Consider the following 15634-nt stretch of genomic DNA (forward strand, 5'->3'; position numbering starts at 1 on the left):
CCCCGGGATTGAAAAAGGGCGGCTTCAAGATTCTGCTTGTTAGCCCTGGGAGCTCTCTTAGTCCAAACAAAAATAAAACAAATGGAAAAAAAACAGGCTCTGTGTTCGGTAGCTTTTTAAAATCGAGTATTTGCTTTATAATCTCCCGTCAGAGCTGTTGTCAAATATACAAGTAATCTTTTAAAAGCTAATGTGAGATCTAAACTAAAGCAGCAACCCCTTTATCCAATTTTAAAACCATAATCCCCTTTAAGCCAGTTAAAACCCACTTCCTATCCACGTTTTAATTGTTTCAAACAGCTAAATACTTTACTGCCGTCAGTTCGGCTTCCTATGCCTGAGCTTTGTTGTTTTCATTTCCCTTGGAAGCAAGGAGTTGTTGTGGCGTTTGTTTTGTTTTTGCTTCTTTAAGCAACACAGAGGGCAAAAGAGCACTTCCATGATTTATTGGCGCGAGCCAATCTGTAATTGCCCACTTGACTGGCTCTGTAATGATGGGAAACGGGAGAATCCTCCGGTAGTGCCCGCCACACTGCGATGTGAACTTAAAGATACCCAGGCCGCCTTCCAAAGCAAAGGAGGCAGGGCCCGGCCTGGGACTGTAGCTCCAGGCGACCCCGAAGTTGCTGGCAATTACACTCCCTACCTCGCCCTGCTTGAGTCAGATACAAATGGCGCAAACCCCAGTTTCCCAGGCCCATTCCACTTCCCCCCTGGCTACCTGGGAAACAAAGGACAAACCCCGCCGGGGAGGATGATTTTTCAGGCCTCGTTCAGGCAAACCCCCAATTGACATCAATGGGAGTTTTGCCTGAGTCTGCTCAGGAGCTTACTCAGTCCAGACAAACGAAGCATCTTCGCAAAGGCAAGGCGGGTGCCCTGCCGGCTGCTCCGTAGGGGGAAAGCATCTGAAGGGAGGCCGCGCTGCAAGCAGAGCGAGCCGGACCGTCCCGCGGAGGGGACGGGGCCGCCGGCTGGAGAGCCCCGGCCGAGCGCTGCACAGGGGCGCGTCCAGCAGCGGCTGCCATTGGGTGCTCTGGTGACCAGGCCACCCCGACACCACGCTCCCTGGGCGGAGGGCCGGCCGGAGCACGGGCACCTGCCTTCATGCCCGGCCCCAACCCTGCGTGGTCGGGGAAGCCGCGGGAAGCGCTGCCGCTCGCGTCCGGGGCAGGGCTCTGGGCTCCGAGGACCAGGCGCGGGCAAGGGGCGGGCCGGGCCAGGCTGTGGCGGGTTCCAAACAAACGCGGCCGCCGCTTTGCGAATCACCCCGGGACCAGGCGCTCGCCCAGAGGCTCAGCAGAGCCCGGCGCTGACCGACTGGACCCGCCGAGAGCCGCGGCGCTGCGAGCCTTTCCCTCGGCCGCAGAAAGGCGGCTCCCTAGCGATTTGCGGCTGCAAGCGCCCCCCAGTCCTCCCGGGCAGGGCGAGGCGGGCAAGCCCCGCAGGTCGGATGGACCGGATCGAGTATTTTATTCTTTGAAACGGACCCTACAACGCAAACACCCAGCAGGCGGGGCCGGGGCCGCTGGCAGGAGACATCTGCCCCGAGTCTGTTACTGAGCAGAACGCAACGCCCTCAAGTTCACGTGAAAAACTAGATTCAGGCCATAATTACAAAATCCATAAGAAAACAACACGAGCCTGTGCTTCCTCGACCCCCACATTTACCACCCTGCACTCAGGGATGAAAATCTTGGCTATTTTCCGCAGTCGGATCGTATCTCTCAGGCGGCATTAGGCTTTGCTAGCTCATCCCGCAGCTTTAAGACAAAGTTCATTTTTGGTACACCCTCCTTTCCCCACCCGTGCATCATTTGCTTAGGGGCCCCAACATTGCCTTGACAGAAGTTCTCTGGGAGTGGATGTGAACAGGAAATAAAACACTTCTAACACTCTCTCAAAAGTAGCTTATTGAGTCAACTACAGCAGCTTGTGTTCTGTTTTAAAATCCTGTATTTTCCCCCAATGGTTCCTATTAGCGTAATTCAGTGCTCACTAGTCCTAGGAAAGGGTCAGCCAACAGGAATCCAATTTCTTCTTTCCATCCCCAGCATCCTCAAGCCCTTCTGATATTCAGTCTTTGCTGCAGAATAATTTTGAAAACAATTCCTGGTTTCAAGCAGGGGTCAGCTACCCTGATACAAGTAGTGGGTTGTAGTCAGACTTTGAACCAGTTCAGCACACCATAGCTCAAATCTGCACTGTAGACAAGGTCTCAAACCAAACTCTGTGGAAGTAGGTTTGGTGTAACAACATAAAATAACCATCATAACAACAACAACAACAACCATAATGACAAATGTTTAAAATCTTTTCCAGAATTTGCTTTGGGGAACAAACTTCCAATTCTCTGTTCTCATTCCTCCTTTTACTCTCTGCTTTCCACTTACAGAAAAAAAAATCACCCAATCACTGGTCTGGGCTTGTTACAATATTAAAACATATCCTTCAACAGAAAAATAATCCACCATAGTTGATTTCTCATACTATTTCCAGCAAAGAATACATACCAATCAAGGTCAGATGATGGAAGTAAAGTAATGGGATAACTAACTTCACCAAAGCAGACTATATTATTGACAGGATGTCAAGTTTTGAAAATCAAATGATGGCACAAGGGAAGATTGTAGAGCAGAGCCAAGAAAAGGCTGAATAATACAATCTCTCATTTGCTAGACCTTATTTTAGCATATTCCAGACTAAAATTTCCTCTATACAATTTCCTCTCTAAAATACACCATCTGGGAACCAAGTTCCTACAACAAAGGGCTTCCCCATCTATCTGGAGTGAACATTACCCAAATAAAAGACTAGTGTGACAATTCTGGTGGCTGTTTACTCCGAAACTCACTTCAGATCATTAAAATATTTTAAAATTAAGTTCTGTTACAATAACTAGCCTGGACAAAACTAAATCATGGTTGTTTTCATTTTTTTCAAAAAGGTAGCCAGATGGGGGTATGTTTAAGCTGGTTTAAGGAGGCTATGTAAGTATGACAAGCTGCTAGCAATAGTATTACAAAAATGCCCAAAGTCCCCAACCGATATCAGGGATCACTAGAGTGGGTTCTGTGCAAACACAGTGAAAGGCAGGCTGGGCCCACCCTGAACAGTTACATGATACATATTTAAATTTGGGAACCCAAGTCCTTTTTTAAAGTCTTGATATATTAATGAATTAATAACTAAGACATAAATTGCCACTATGTATCACAAAAGGTGAAATCGTGACATTTAAAATTAATTTTTAAAAATCAGTTATATTAATTATATTGTTACATAAAATAAAGAATAAATTTTACTTACATTTAATCAATTATGCTTGAATTAATATTAAAATATTAATGTTTGTTATACTTCTTCATAGATAGATGTATAATGGATTTGTGACGTATTTATTGATCTGTTGCCTCAAACTTCTCTAGGGAGCATTACAAGCCACAATAATGTCCATGAGTGATTTTATGTTTAAATTTTTCATTTAAGTGAAAGTTGTGTAAAAACCAAGGACTGGAATTTATTTCTTATTGGTTGCATAACCAGATATAGTTAAAACACACTTTACTCCTGCTCAGGGTCAAATGCCAATTTGAGCATATACTCACACTGTTTAACTCAAAAGCTGATTATTTAAGTTGGCAGCATAACATTACTCTTTAGTCAAGCAATGCATTCTTTGGAGAGCCTCCATGATAAACACAGAAGATGCAGGTCTTTTTGAAAGGCAGTGGAATATCTGCCCACAGAACTGTCCCTGGGATATGGTGAATCAGTTTCAAGTGGAGTTCCCCAAGGATTGGTTTTAGGGCTGGTTTCATTCAACATCTTCATTAATGACCTGGTTGAGGGGATGGATTGCACCCTTAGCAAGTTTGCGGATGACACCAGGGCTATGTCTATATACTCGCGGCTTCTTGCACAAGAACATCTTGCGCAAGGGTTCTTGTGCAAGAAGCCTTGTGCAAGAAAACGTCCACACTGCCACGTGCGTGCTGTGCTTTTGCCCAAGAGCTCCTATAGCAGTGTGGATGTTGTCTTGCGCAAGAAAGCTCCAATGGTCATTTTAGCCATAGGGCTTTCTTGTGCAAGAAATCCCTGCTGAGCGTCCACACTGCCCTCTTGCGCAAGAGCTCCTGTGCAAGAGGGCTTACACCTGTTAAAAAAGAGCATAGCTTTTGCGCAAGAAGCCCTCTCTTACCACGCCGTACTGTAAATTTCCTTGCATAAGAGTGGGCGGGCAGTGTAGACGCTCTGAGGATTCTTGCGTAAGAATGGCCATACTTGCGCAAGGAGCCGCGAGTGTAGACATAGCCTAAGTTAGGGTGAAAGGTAGATACGCTGGAGGGTAGAGATAGAGTCCAGAGTGACCTAGACAGATTAGAGGATTGTGCCACAAGAAATGTGATGAGGTTCAACAAGGACAAGTACAGAGTCCTGCACTTGGGATGGAAGAATCCCAAGCATTGTTTCAGGCTAGGGTAGGACTGGCTAGATAGCAGTTCAGCAGAAAAGGACCTGGGGATTACAGCGGATGAGAAGCTGGACATGAGTCAACAGTGTGCCCTTGTAGCCAAGGTTAATGGCACATTAGGGTGCATTAGGAGGAGCATTGCCTGCAGATCTAGATAAGTGATTATTCTCCTTCATTCAGCACTAGTGAGGCCACATCTAGAGTACAGCATCTAATTCTGGGCCCCCCACTACAGAAAGGATGTGGATGCACTGGAGAAAATCCAGCAGAGGGTGACCAAAATGATTAGGGGATGGAGCACTTGACCTACAAGGAGAGGCTGAGGGATGTGGGCTTATCTAGCCTGCAGAAGAGAGGAATGAGGGGGGATTTGATATCAGCCTTCAACTTTCTGAAGGAAGGTTCCAAAGAGGATGGAGAGAGGCTGTTCTCAGTAGTGACGGATGGCAGAACAAGGAGCAATGGTCTCAAGTTACAGTGGGGAAGTTCTGGGCTGGATATTAGGAAAAAACTATTTCACTAGGAGGGTGGTGAAGCACTGGAATGGGTTACTTAGGGAGTGGGTGGAATCTCCATCCCTAGAGGTTTTTAAATCCTAGCTTGACAAAGCCCTGGCTGAGATGATTTAATTGGGGTTGGTCCTGTATTGGATAGGGGGCTGGACTCAATGACCTCCTGAGGTCTCTTCTCGCCCGATGATTCTATGAATCTGGGTGACCACTCTGGGCCCCACACTCTGGGGGACCTTGCAGGCTGATGCGACTATTCAGTCCTGGTAGTGACAGATTTGTCACTTCTGCCCCAGGCACTGCTGCCCCTTAGGAACAGTTCTGAGGTATCCAACTCAGCTTACATGAAGAGAGAGCTCTCTGGGCAATGCGTGAGAAGAGCTGCCTGTGAATGAAATCCAAAAAAAGCTAGCACACTAGGTGGCAGGGTTTCCAACTGTCTAATGGAACAAACCCCCAAACCCTTGCCTTACTCCTTTCCCAAGCTCCCACCCCTATGCTGAGTCTCCCATCCCACTTACTTCAGCTCCCTTCCCTGTCAGTTATCTCCACTCACCCACACACACTTTTACTGCCCTGGGGCAAGGGGCTGAGGCGTGGGCTCTGGGAGGGAGTTTGGGTATGGGAAGGGGCTCCAGGCCGAGCCTGGGTATGTGGCTGGGGTGCAGAATGGCATGCAGGGTGTGGGAGGGTGTTTGAGTGCAGGAGGGGTGTGGGAAGTTGTTTGGAGTGCAAGAGGGGGTGCAGGTTCTGGAAGGCAGTTTGGGTGTGGGAAAGGGCTCTGGCCTGAGCCTGGGGCAGGTGGTTGGAGTGCATTGTGGGTGAGGGGCTGGGCTCCAGGAGGGAGTTTGGGTACGGAATGTGGATTCTAGGTGCAGTAAGAGTGGAGGCACTTACCTTGAGTGGCTCCCAAAAGTGATTAGTATGTCCCTTTTGGCAATGGCTTCTAGGCTGGGGGAGCAGTGAACTCTGCATGCTGCCCATCAGCAAGCACTGCCTCTCTTCACAGGCACTGCCCCTGCAGCTCCCATTGGCTGCAGTTCCAGCCAAGAGGAGCTGCAGAGTTGGTGCTTGGAATGGGGACAATATGTGGAGAGTGGAGACCCTCTGTCCCCTTCCCCACTGCTGCAGGGTTTCCAGGAGCAGAATGGAGCGAAGGTGGGCAGGAAGTCTACCTTAGCCCCATTGTACTGCAGGACTGTTAGTTCCCCAAATCTCCTGGTTTGGCTGCAGTAGCTTTTGATTCCTACAGACTCTCAGCAAAACCAGAAGGACTGGCAACTCGGCAGAGGTGTGGAGCTACCCAAGCTAGTCAAAGGATGAGGTTGAGGAGAGGAGTGTGTGCTAAACCCCAATCTTTTCTTGGAGACAGGCATCTAAATTTAGGTTGCAGGGAAGTGCCTACTTCTGCTTAGTGATCCATGAACGGGAACCCACTGCCTGGAGTCAGGTGGCTTAGGCACCTTTGGAGTTTCTTGTGGGACCAAATTAGGCACTTCACACAATCAACCTGATCCAGTAAGCATGCTGAGAGGCTGCCTACAAGATGAGGTGCCACACCTGCCTTGTCTTGGTTTGTGACTTGCTCTGGGGCTCAGGCAGAAGGCGGGTGTCTAGATGCCTAGAGGGGGCAGCAGTATAAATGCTCACAGGCAGAAACCTAGGTGCTTAAAGGACTTGAACTCTGAAAACTGCGTGAATTTAAGTGCCTACAGGAGTGATTACCAACCCATTGACCACAAGTGACAGGTTGATTTTCGAGACTCTCCTAGCAGATCACAGTCTCTGGTAGGAAGGCAGGCTTGGCATTAAGCAGAGCTCCATAGCCAACAGCATGTGTTCAGGTTCCCCTCCCTTCATGTTGCTTTCTCTTGCAGCTGCGCCTGGAAAGGACCCACCTCCTGGCTGTGCTGAGTGGGGATGGGGCTCTGATGTCAGGGCAGGCCTGCCGAGAGAGGGGACAAAGAGGACAACTGTCTTAGGGCCTGGCAATTCTAAAGGGCCTGGGGCTCCTTGCTACCGAGACTGAGGCAGTGATGATACCCAGAGCCATGGGCCCTTTAAATCACTGCTAGAGCACCACACAATGAGCTCCAGGCAATTCTAAAGGCCGGGTGCCCAGCATGGCATGCTCTGGGCATCACTGAGGACTGGCTCCTCTGGCCCTGTCCTTTCTGCCCAAGGCCCCATCCCTTTCAGGAATGCACCCCACACACCTTGCCAGAGCCCGGCATGGCTGTCGGCTCCGCTGTATTAGGGTGTCCCCCTGGATCTGCCCCCATCTCCATAAAACAGAGAGGAGGGAGGCCAGCCTGACTGGCTCAGACTCCGAACACATTCTGAGCACAACACAAACTGTCTGCATTTCTTGAAGAGACAGTGCGCTCTTCCTGGGATTTCCTCAGCAGCCAGCTCAACCGATCTCTCTCAGGTGTGCCCTCGTATGCGCCCACTCTCTCTCTTCCCTGTTCCCGCCTCCTCTTGCCTCCAGACCCCATGTCTGCAGGGGATAGGAGACAGCCTGAGTCCGGACAGGAGGACTGGGAGCTGCTGTGGTGTTAGGTCTACTCTGAAAGAGGAATGCCAGAGGCGGTGCACTATTTCTGAGCTTTCTCCAGCAAGCAGCTTGCTCTCTCTGGGTTACTCACACACATACACAGTCTCTTCCATATCACCTCCCAACACATACTTGTATTATTATTGTTGTCACTGCTTGGTACTTCCTGCATTGCACATACATTTTCGGTAATTTTATTCTTTCGAAGTATTCTGATTGGTCTGTGCATTTCATACATTTTATTTCTCTTACACTTAAATTTAATTCTATGAATGGTAAGTTCTAGAATCCTGGCTGGAGTAATTATCCATATGGTAACTTTAAAAAATATATACATTATATCTAGTTTTCTTGTTTCTATTGGTAGTGCCCATTGGCCAGGAACGCATAATTGCAGCCAATGGGAGATGAGGGGGCGGTGCCAGCAGAGAGGGGGAGTGCTCACAACCATGTGCCCCCCACCACCAGGCGCCAAAGGGTCTTGCTGGTCCCTTCTGGGAGTAAGCTGGGTCTGAGGCAGGCAGGCATCCTGCCTTAGCCCTACTTTGCCAACTGGAATCTGCTTGTAATAAGTGCTGCCCAGCGAGAGTTCACCCCACCTTTAGCCTCCTCCCAGAACCAGCACACCGCCCCTCATCCCCTCCTGCAGCTGAACCCCTAAGCCCCATCTCAGAGCCCTCATGCTCTCCTGAACCCCAACCCATTGCCTCAGCCCTGTGAAAATGGGTGATGGTGGGGGTCAGCGAGTGGCAGAGAGAGGGGGGATGAAGTAAGCAGGGCAAGGCTTTGAGGATGAGGCAGGGCATCGGGGAAGGAGCAGGGGAGATCCTGGGTTACCCTTAAATCAGGGGTGGGCAAAAGGGCCTCTGTGGGCCAGATTCAGCCCGCCAAGCAGGTTAATCTGGCCTGTGGAGGCTCTGCCATTCCCCCCGCCCCCAGGCCAATTAGGGTCTGGGGGGTGCAAAGCTTCCTCTCACCCCGCCAGGAGCACGCAGTGCTTTGAAGCGACAATCAGAGTCTGGGGGCGCGGGAGCAGTGCAAAGCTTCCTTTGCCCTGCCTCGGCCCTGCGAGGAGCATGCGGCACTTCAAAGTGCCATGCACTCCTCGCAGGGTGGGAGGAGGCTTCGTATACTCCCCCACCACCAGGCCATGATTGACCTGGGGTGCGGGAGTGTGCAAAGCCTCTTTCCGCCCTGCCAGGGGCATGGGTGCCTAGTGGGAAGGGGGGGACAAAAGGGCTCCCCCACCCCCAGACAAATCATGGTCTGTAGATGGGGAAGCCCAGAAGCATCCTTGTCCTGACTCTTCCAGTTTAGGCCCCGTCCCTTCTGGGGCAGCCTGTTTGAAGTGGCCCCCGGCCAAAAATTATTGCCCACCCCTCCCTTAAATTCAGAAAGTGACCTCGGGCACAAAAAGGCTGGAGACCACTGGCCTACAGGGGTCAGTGAGACTTTTGTGGATTGAGAGTCTGGAATGTAGTCACCTAAACTGCATATAAAGTGCCTAAATCTGGAGTTTAGGTATATAAGTACCTTCGTGGATTCCAACCAACTGCCTCGGAGGGTCGAATAGGTGAGTTTTTGAAGCAGCTAGATCCCAGTACTTTAAGGATTTTGTAGATTAAAACTAAACTTTGACTTCTATTCTGAAGCAGATTGGCAATCAGTGGAGTTTGTGAAGCCCAGATTATGGTCAGACCAGCCTTTGATGCATGGTAGGCTTGCTTCTGCATGTTTGTTTTTACTTACTTTTATAAGTGCCCAGAGGCCCTCATCTGTACTGGAGCCCCACTGTGATGAATGCTATAAAAGCTATAATAAAAGACAGTCTCTATGCCAAAGAGTTTACAGTCCAAAGGGGGATGAGATGCCACAAGTAGATGGAGAATCAAGGTGGAGAAAGGAAGGACAAGGATAATAACAATAAGGACACATATTAGCCAACAGTACAATCTAGAGATTTTGCCTTCTTAATAACATAAGCAAACAAGATATATTAATAACACATTAGTATCTCTCCTGTCTGCTTCTAACAAGTAGGCATTTTACCATGGGCATCACAACAGAGGTGATTCTTAAGAGACCCATTTCAGCCTTCTCTGAGTGATTGTTTTTGCCCCAGTGAGCTATTATAATCTAATCTGTGGCTAGGACCATGTTAGAAAGAATATGGCTCAGTCTGCTGTCCACTCAAAGGTAGAAGGTAGCATTCCTTATCATTATTGTAATCTGTAGCGAACCTGCATTCATGCTGAGTTTAGAATGACCTTGAGGCTTTATGTCACTTTGACAATTTGTAGTCTAAAGCCCTTGGACATTGATGAGGTCAGAGTTTTAAAGTGCTAAGTGATGATGGTACCATCATCTTAGTCTTTCCTACAGACAATTTCTCTTGCTTTAGCTGCTGATTGCTTCCAGGCACTTCATCTTAGTGATAGCGAAGGCCCGGTTGGAAGATTAGGGCCCAATTAAGAAGGCAAACATGCTCATATTCCTAAAAACAGGCTGCATGCACATATTTCCCACCCAAAAGTCTTATTTTCCTTGTCTAGTGTCAAGCTCTTGTCATAGTGCCCACCCTGTGCTCTCTAAACTTGTTTCAAGATACATAGAGGATACAACTGCAATAGTCCATCAGTTAGGGTACTAACATAAGCTTTGGGATACGTGGTTTCAAGTCCCTGCTCTATCACTGACTTCCTCTGTGACCCTGAGCAAATCAGTTAGTCTCTGTATGCCTCAGTTTCTTATTGTAAAAAATTGAGATAATACTCCCCCTCCTCTCAGGAGTGTTATGAGAATAAATATGTAACAGATTGTGAGGTGCTTGTATACTATGGAGACAGATAAAAACTGGAGTATCAGTAAAGGGAGTGTTAGGTGCTAGTTCAGTACTCCCATGGTTTTAACATGGTCAAATGGCTACACAGCAGCCAACTCATCCTGATAAGTTTATTGAGCTACAGCTGCTACCACTACATTGTGGCAGAGAACCACGAAGGACCTACAATCAAATGACACATGCCATCCAATCATAACTCTCCTCCTGATGAGGTTCGGGGCGACAGTGTAATAACTATGCACTGCTGCTACAGTAAGTTGGACATAAGGATAGAATTTGCTGAAGGCTGGACGGGTGTTGTGTACAATTCCATCCCTGTGCATTTTGCCCCACTCACAGCTACATGTATTGTTGTGACATACTGCTATATATAAAGGGGTTTGACAGCATGTACTGTACAACGTGCGTGGGCAAAAACTGCCTGGTGTGCAATTTTTTGGCTCCGTGTTCTGGCCATTCATGTCACCAGCATCTGATTTGCTATTTGGCAAATATACTGTCAAAGCAGACAGTTTGTTAGGGACAAGAGCTAGCTAACAGCCAACACACTAGCAGGGCAGATAGCTGATTTCAGCAGCATAAGATGAAAGAAAATGTATCTTCATATCAACCCTTATCCAGCTCTTAAGACTCCTTCAAGCATATGGCCAGGAGTACATGGGCACTGCACAGGTTCCAGACTTAGATTGTCATTCAACTTTTACTTCCTTGTGCATGACAATCACTACTTCTCTTGCAAAAAAGCATGAAATTTGGTTCCTTTTTTTAAACTCTTGACTATTTAGATGCCTCTTCCTCTTACAATATGACAGATACAAAGATAGGCACATCATTGAATGATGGATGTGTTTTTACCTGGGGGATGGTCTGGAGCATAAACTATCTCCATAATCTAAACAAAAACAATAACAGCAATTTCATGAGTACTGTAGACTTTATGGCATTTTACTCACTTTTTGAAACATGCAGCTGACAGCTCTCCACTAGCCTATGCAGTATTTCACAGAAAAGCATAGGAATTTATATGCAATGAATTAACTACAGGGAGGGTCCTCTTGTATTTACAGAGTGGAAACATATTGAGACTTACATCTACAATATCTATTAAGAAACAGAATTACACTACATCTTTTTCTCAATTCATAAATACATCTATATAAAGATAAGATGTCACGAAATTCTGACATTTGCTTGCTTCTTCAATAAAAAAACAAGATGAAAAAGAACAAGACTTTTCCTATATTAGCTATTGTTTGTTCACAATAGGACGCTTATTAAAATGATCTTTTAATGTGACAGATTAGGGGCATGCAAAACCACAATAAGAATAAAGATGAAACATGTGTTGAAGTTATGCAATCACCAAGATGCCTCACCAAAGTAAAGATATAATGGCAATACTCTTTTTGGATTTGGTTTAAGATGTTGACATGACTCATAATACAGCAGATGTAATATGTTAAATATGCTAAATTGCACTGAAATAAAGGAGGTTTGTAATCCCTGGGGATTTAAATCCGGTAATAATATTAACAAGGGACAGGACAAAATGTATTGAGGGCAAGTCTAATCACAAAAAGGCTAATTCTGCCAAAAATGGAAACCAACTAAAATATAATTGTTAATTGCCATATAGGTTTAAGTGATCCCACCCAGTGCTTTCTAAATTATGGGACACAAGTCTATTGAGAATTTGCTGGTCACCTGATCTTACAGCTCTCCTTGCTTCCAGCTGCCACAGCACATGTAAGACAACTAAGATAACATGCAGTATTTTCTTAGTGCTACTTTCTCCACTAAAGTAGCTTCTGTAGTTGCTACAGGAACATTATATAATTATGACTGGAAGAGTGGTTGTATAATAGTGAATGGACCACAGTGGTAGGCATAAGAATAAGAGAAATAAATGCATGTAATTAAAGATGTCAGAAGGAAATTAAGTGTTATTTTTCAATCTGTTTATGAAGTACCAGCTAAATACAGTTAACAAGAACTTAAAATATAAATAGTTGTATATAGTCAGATTTCTAGTGTTGAATATTCACATACACACTGGGCTATGATAAGTAATACAGGTGACACCCAACTTATGACTGCCCGACCTGCGATCCCCCACATTTATGACCTGTTTTTCATGCGAGATAGCTCCTAAATCCCTCCAATTTACATCCACAGCTTGCATTTACGACGGCATACGATGAAGACTCCACGTGTCATCACAAAACAGGAAATGCCCAAGGTCAGTCAGACTCGCCAGTCTGTAGCTGCTGCCTGAAGTGAGCGTCTCTCTGCCATATCGGTTCACCATGAGAATAAGGAAAAGTGATGCAGAGAGTGGAAAATCGACCAAGAAGCCCAGGAAAGCCCTTACTTTGGAAATCAAACATGAAATTTTGAAGCTTCACGATTCGGGCATGAAAGTGTATGAATTAGGTAATAAATTTGAATTGTCTCATTCAACTGTGAGCATGATTTTGAAGGACAAGATTAAATATCTATGAAAGTGAAGAGTGCAAAGCCAATGCAAACAACACTGATTAGAAAACGTGATGGGCTCATTCCCAAGATGGAAAAACTTTTAATTTTGTGGATAAATGATCAGATGCAGCGCCTCCATATGCCTCTCAATCAAGCAATGATTTCGGCTAAGGCTAAACATCTCTTTGAGGAGCTTAAGAATAAACATGGTGAAACATCCAAGGACGATTCTTTCAACACTAGCAAGGGTTGGTTTGACTGCTTTAAGAAGAGAGCTGGTTGGTTTAACATTCAAGTCCAGGGAGAAGTAGCCAGTGCCGACATGGAAGCAGCGAAGGATTTTCCACAGAAGTTAGCCAAAATTATCGAAGAGGAAGGCTATTGTTCTCGGCAGGTGTTCAACATCGACAAAAATGGACTTTATTAGAAGAAAATGCAATTGAGCCCAACTGTGATGAATGCCATTGAGCCTCATTTCTACATCGCAAAGGAAAAAAAGTCAATGCCTGGATTCAAAGCAGCTAAAGATTGATTGACTTTGTGGTTGGGGGCTAATGCTGCAGGGGACTGCAAATTGAAACCAATGCTTGCTTGTCTACCGTACTGAGAAACCAAGGGGGCATAAGGGTTGGGTAAAGGGAACCCTTCCGGTCATTTGGAAATCAAACTCCAAAGGTTGGGTGATTGCATCTCTTTTTGAAGATTGGTTCAGCTATAATTTTGTTCCTGAGGTCCAAAAACATTGTGCTGAAAATGACCTTCCATTTAAAGCGCTGCTCATATTGGACAATATTCCAGGCCATCCCAGAATTCTTCAACAAGCTAATCCAAACATCAAGATTGTTTTCTTGACCCCTAACATAACTGCATTGCTTCAACCAATGGATTAGGGGGTCATCAATTCGTTCAAGGCTTATTATCTTGGAGGGACTTTCAAGAGGCTGGTAGAAGCAGTTGACAAAGAAGGCGGACCAACAATCAAAGAATTCTGGAAGTCTTTCAATTTTTTGAATGCTGTGAAAATCATTAAAGAAGCCTGGAATGCAGTCACCAAAACCGACCTCAGAGAAGTTTGGAAGAAGCTCTGCCCTGAATTTGTTCAGGATTTTGAAGACTTACAAAATCCTTTAGCACAAGTCCCTGGATCTGTGGTCGAGATGGCAAAATCGACTGGATCTTGAAGTCTCTCCTGAAGATATAACTGAGATGTTGGATTCTCATGCTCAGAAGCTCACCAATGAAGATCATTTGGAAATCGAAGAAGAGGTTTGGTCACTGAATCATTTGGTCAATCATTTGGTCACTGAAGAAGAGGTTACCGTTGAGACTACCTCCCCCCCAAGCATTTACCATTCAAAGACTTTCGGCGGTGTTCAAGGGTCTCGAGTCAGCGCTGAAAATTTTTGAGAAAGATGATCCTCATTTAAAACGCATTTCGAAGGTCATTTTAACAATTAAGAATGCCTACGCTTGCTACAGGGAGATTTTCTATGAAAATAAGGCATCTTCAGTCCAAACCTCATTGGATTCCTATTTTAAGAAGCCTCAGGCAGTCCAGTCCATTGAGAAAAGCCCCCCAGAAACTAACTTTGTCTCAACCAAGCTCCCCCAATCTAGCCCTCCTCCTCTTGGATGAAGTTTAGATTTTGACGATCCAGATGACCCAGAGGCAGTCCCAGTCCCTCCTCTTCTGCTTTTCTCCAATTGAAGGAGATGAAAGTATTTTCTGTGCTTTATTTTCATACTGAATGTTTGTTTTAAGTAAATAAACATTTGTAAAGGAATATATTAGTGTTTTATTTACTTTTCCTCCATTTTCATAGTCAATTTTGCTATTTTTAGGGTATGAAATGGGTTTCCGGGAATGGAACTGCCGTTTATAACATTGTGCTTATGGGAAATAAGGGTTTGACATACAACGGTTTGACTTGTGACGGTCCTCCAGGAACCAATTAGGTTGTAAGTAATCACCTGTATCTGATTTCCTTTTAAAAGTATAATGTGAAATTTGTTCATATAGAATGTAAATTTATCTTCTCATAGACAACATGCATAGCAATCCTTCAAACTGAATGAGTCCTTCCTTTCTCCAGCTTGGAGGTAATGCAGAGCTGTAACTGGCAGCTTCCTTCCATTCACCAGTATCATGCATACTTGAGGATCCACTCTCTCTACATCTTATCAGAACAGACTTGACACAAAGCTGACAGATATGGTCAGACATACAAAGATACCAATGTTCATTTACTTTGACTTGAGGAAGATCTTGCTGTAAATGCTTTATCCCAAGCTTTTCTCCTGTAACCTTCATGCAAAACAAGAATGGGCCAAAACAGCAAGTCTCACAACATTTGATAAGGGAATTTTCCAGGTAAGCAGAACAAATATATAAGAGAAATATCAAGCTAGAGCATATTTGTCAGCCCCTTAGTCTGTGACATAACTAACAAGAAGGAGGAAAAGAGGAAAGCACAGAAACAACTCCCCATATAATTGCATTAGAAAGGAGGAAGAGAAAAGGAAAAGTTCCATGTCCAGAGAGAGAAACTAACAAAAACATTATACAATTATAAAATGTCAGTAACTATGTTTGCCACTTCTTGGAGGATTTGCCTATGTAAAAAGTGAGTATGAGGAGGAGTCCTTCCTGGTCCAACTTCTAGTGAACATCACTGATGATTTTCTCTGTTGAGGCACATTCTCTTCCTGCATACAAAGAATCTACTGTCTGTTATGTTACCTACCAGAGGTATCTTGTTCCCAGCTTTATATAT

General features: G+C 45.6%; 1 protein-coding gene across 5 annotated transcripts in view; it reads right to left on the reverse strand.

Moving 5' to 3' along the window:
• EXOC6 (exocyst complex component 6) overlaps positions 1–15634 on the reverse strand; it is a 212935-nt gene that overhangs the window by 3088 nt on the left and 194213 nt on the right. The gene's annotated exons all lie outside the window — the stretch shown is intronic.

The sequence above is a fragment of the Pelodiscus sinensis genome, chromosome 8 (assembly GCF_049634645.1).
Source record: "Pelodiscus sinensis isolate JC-2024 chromosome 8, ASM4963464v1, whole genome shotgun sequence".
In the NCBI taxonomy this organism is placed as follows: domain Eukaryota; kingdom Metazoa; phylum Chordata; order Testudines; family Trionychidae; genus Pelodiscus; species Pelodiscus sinensis.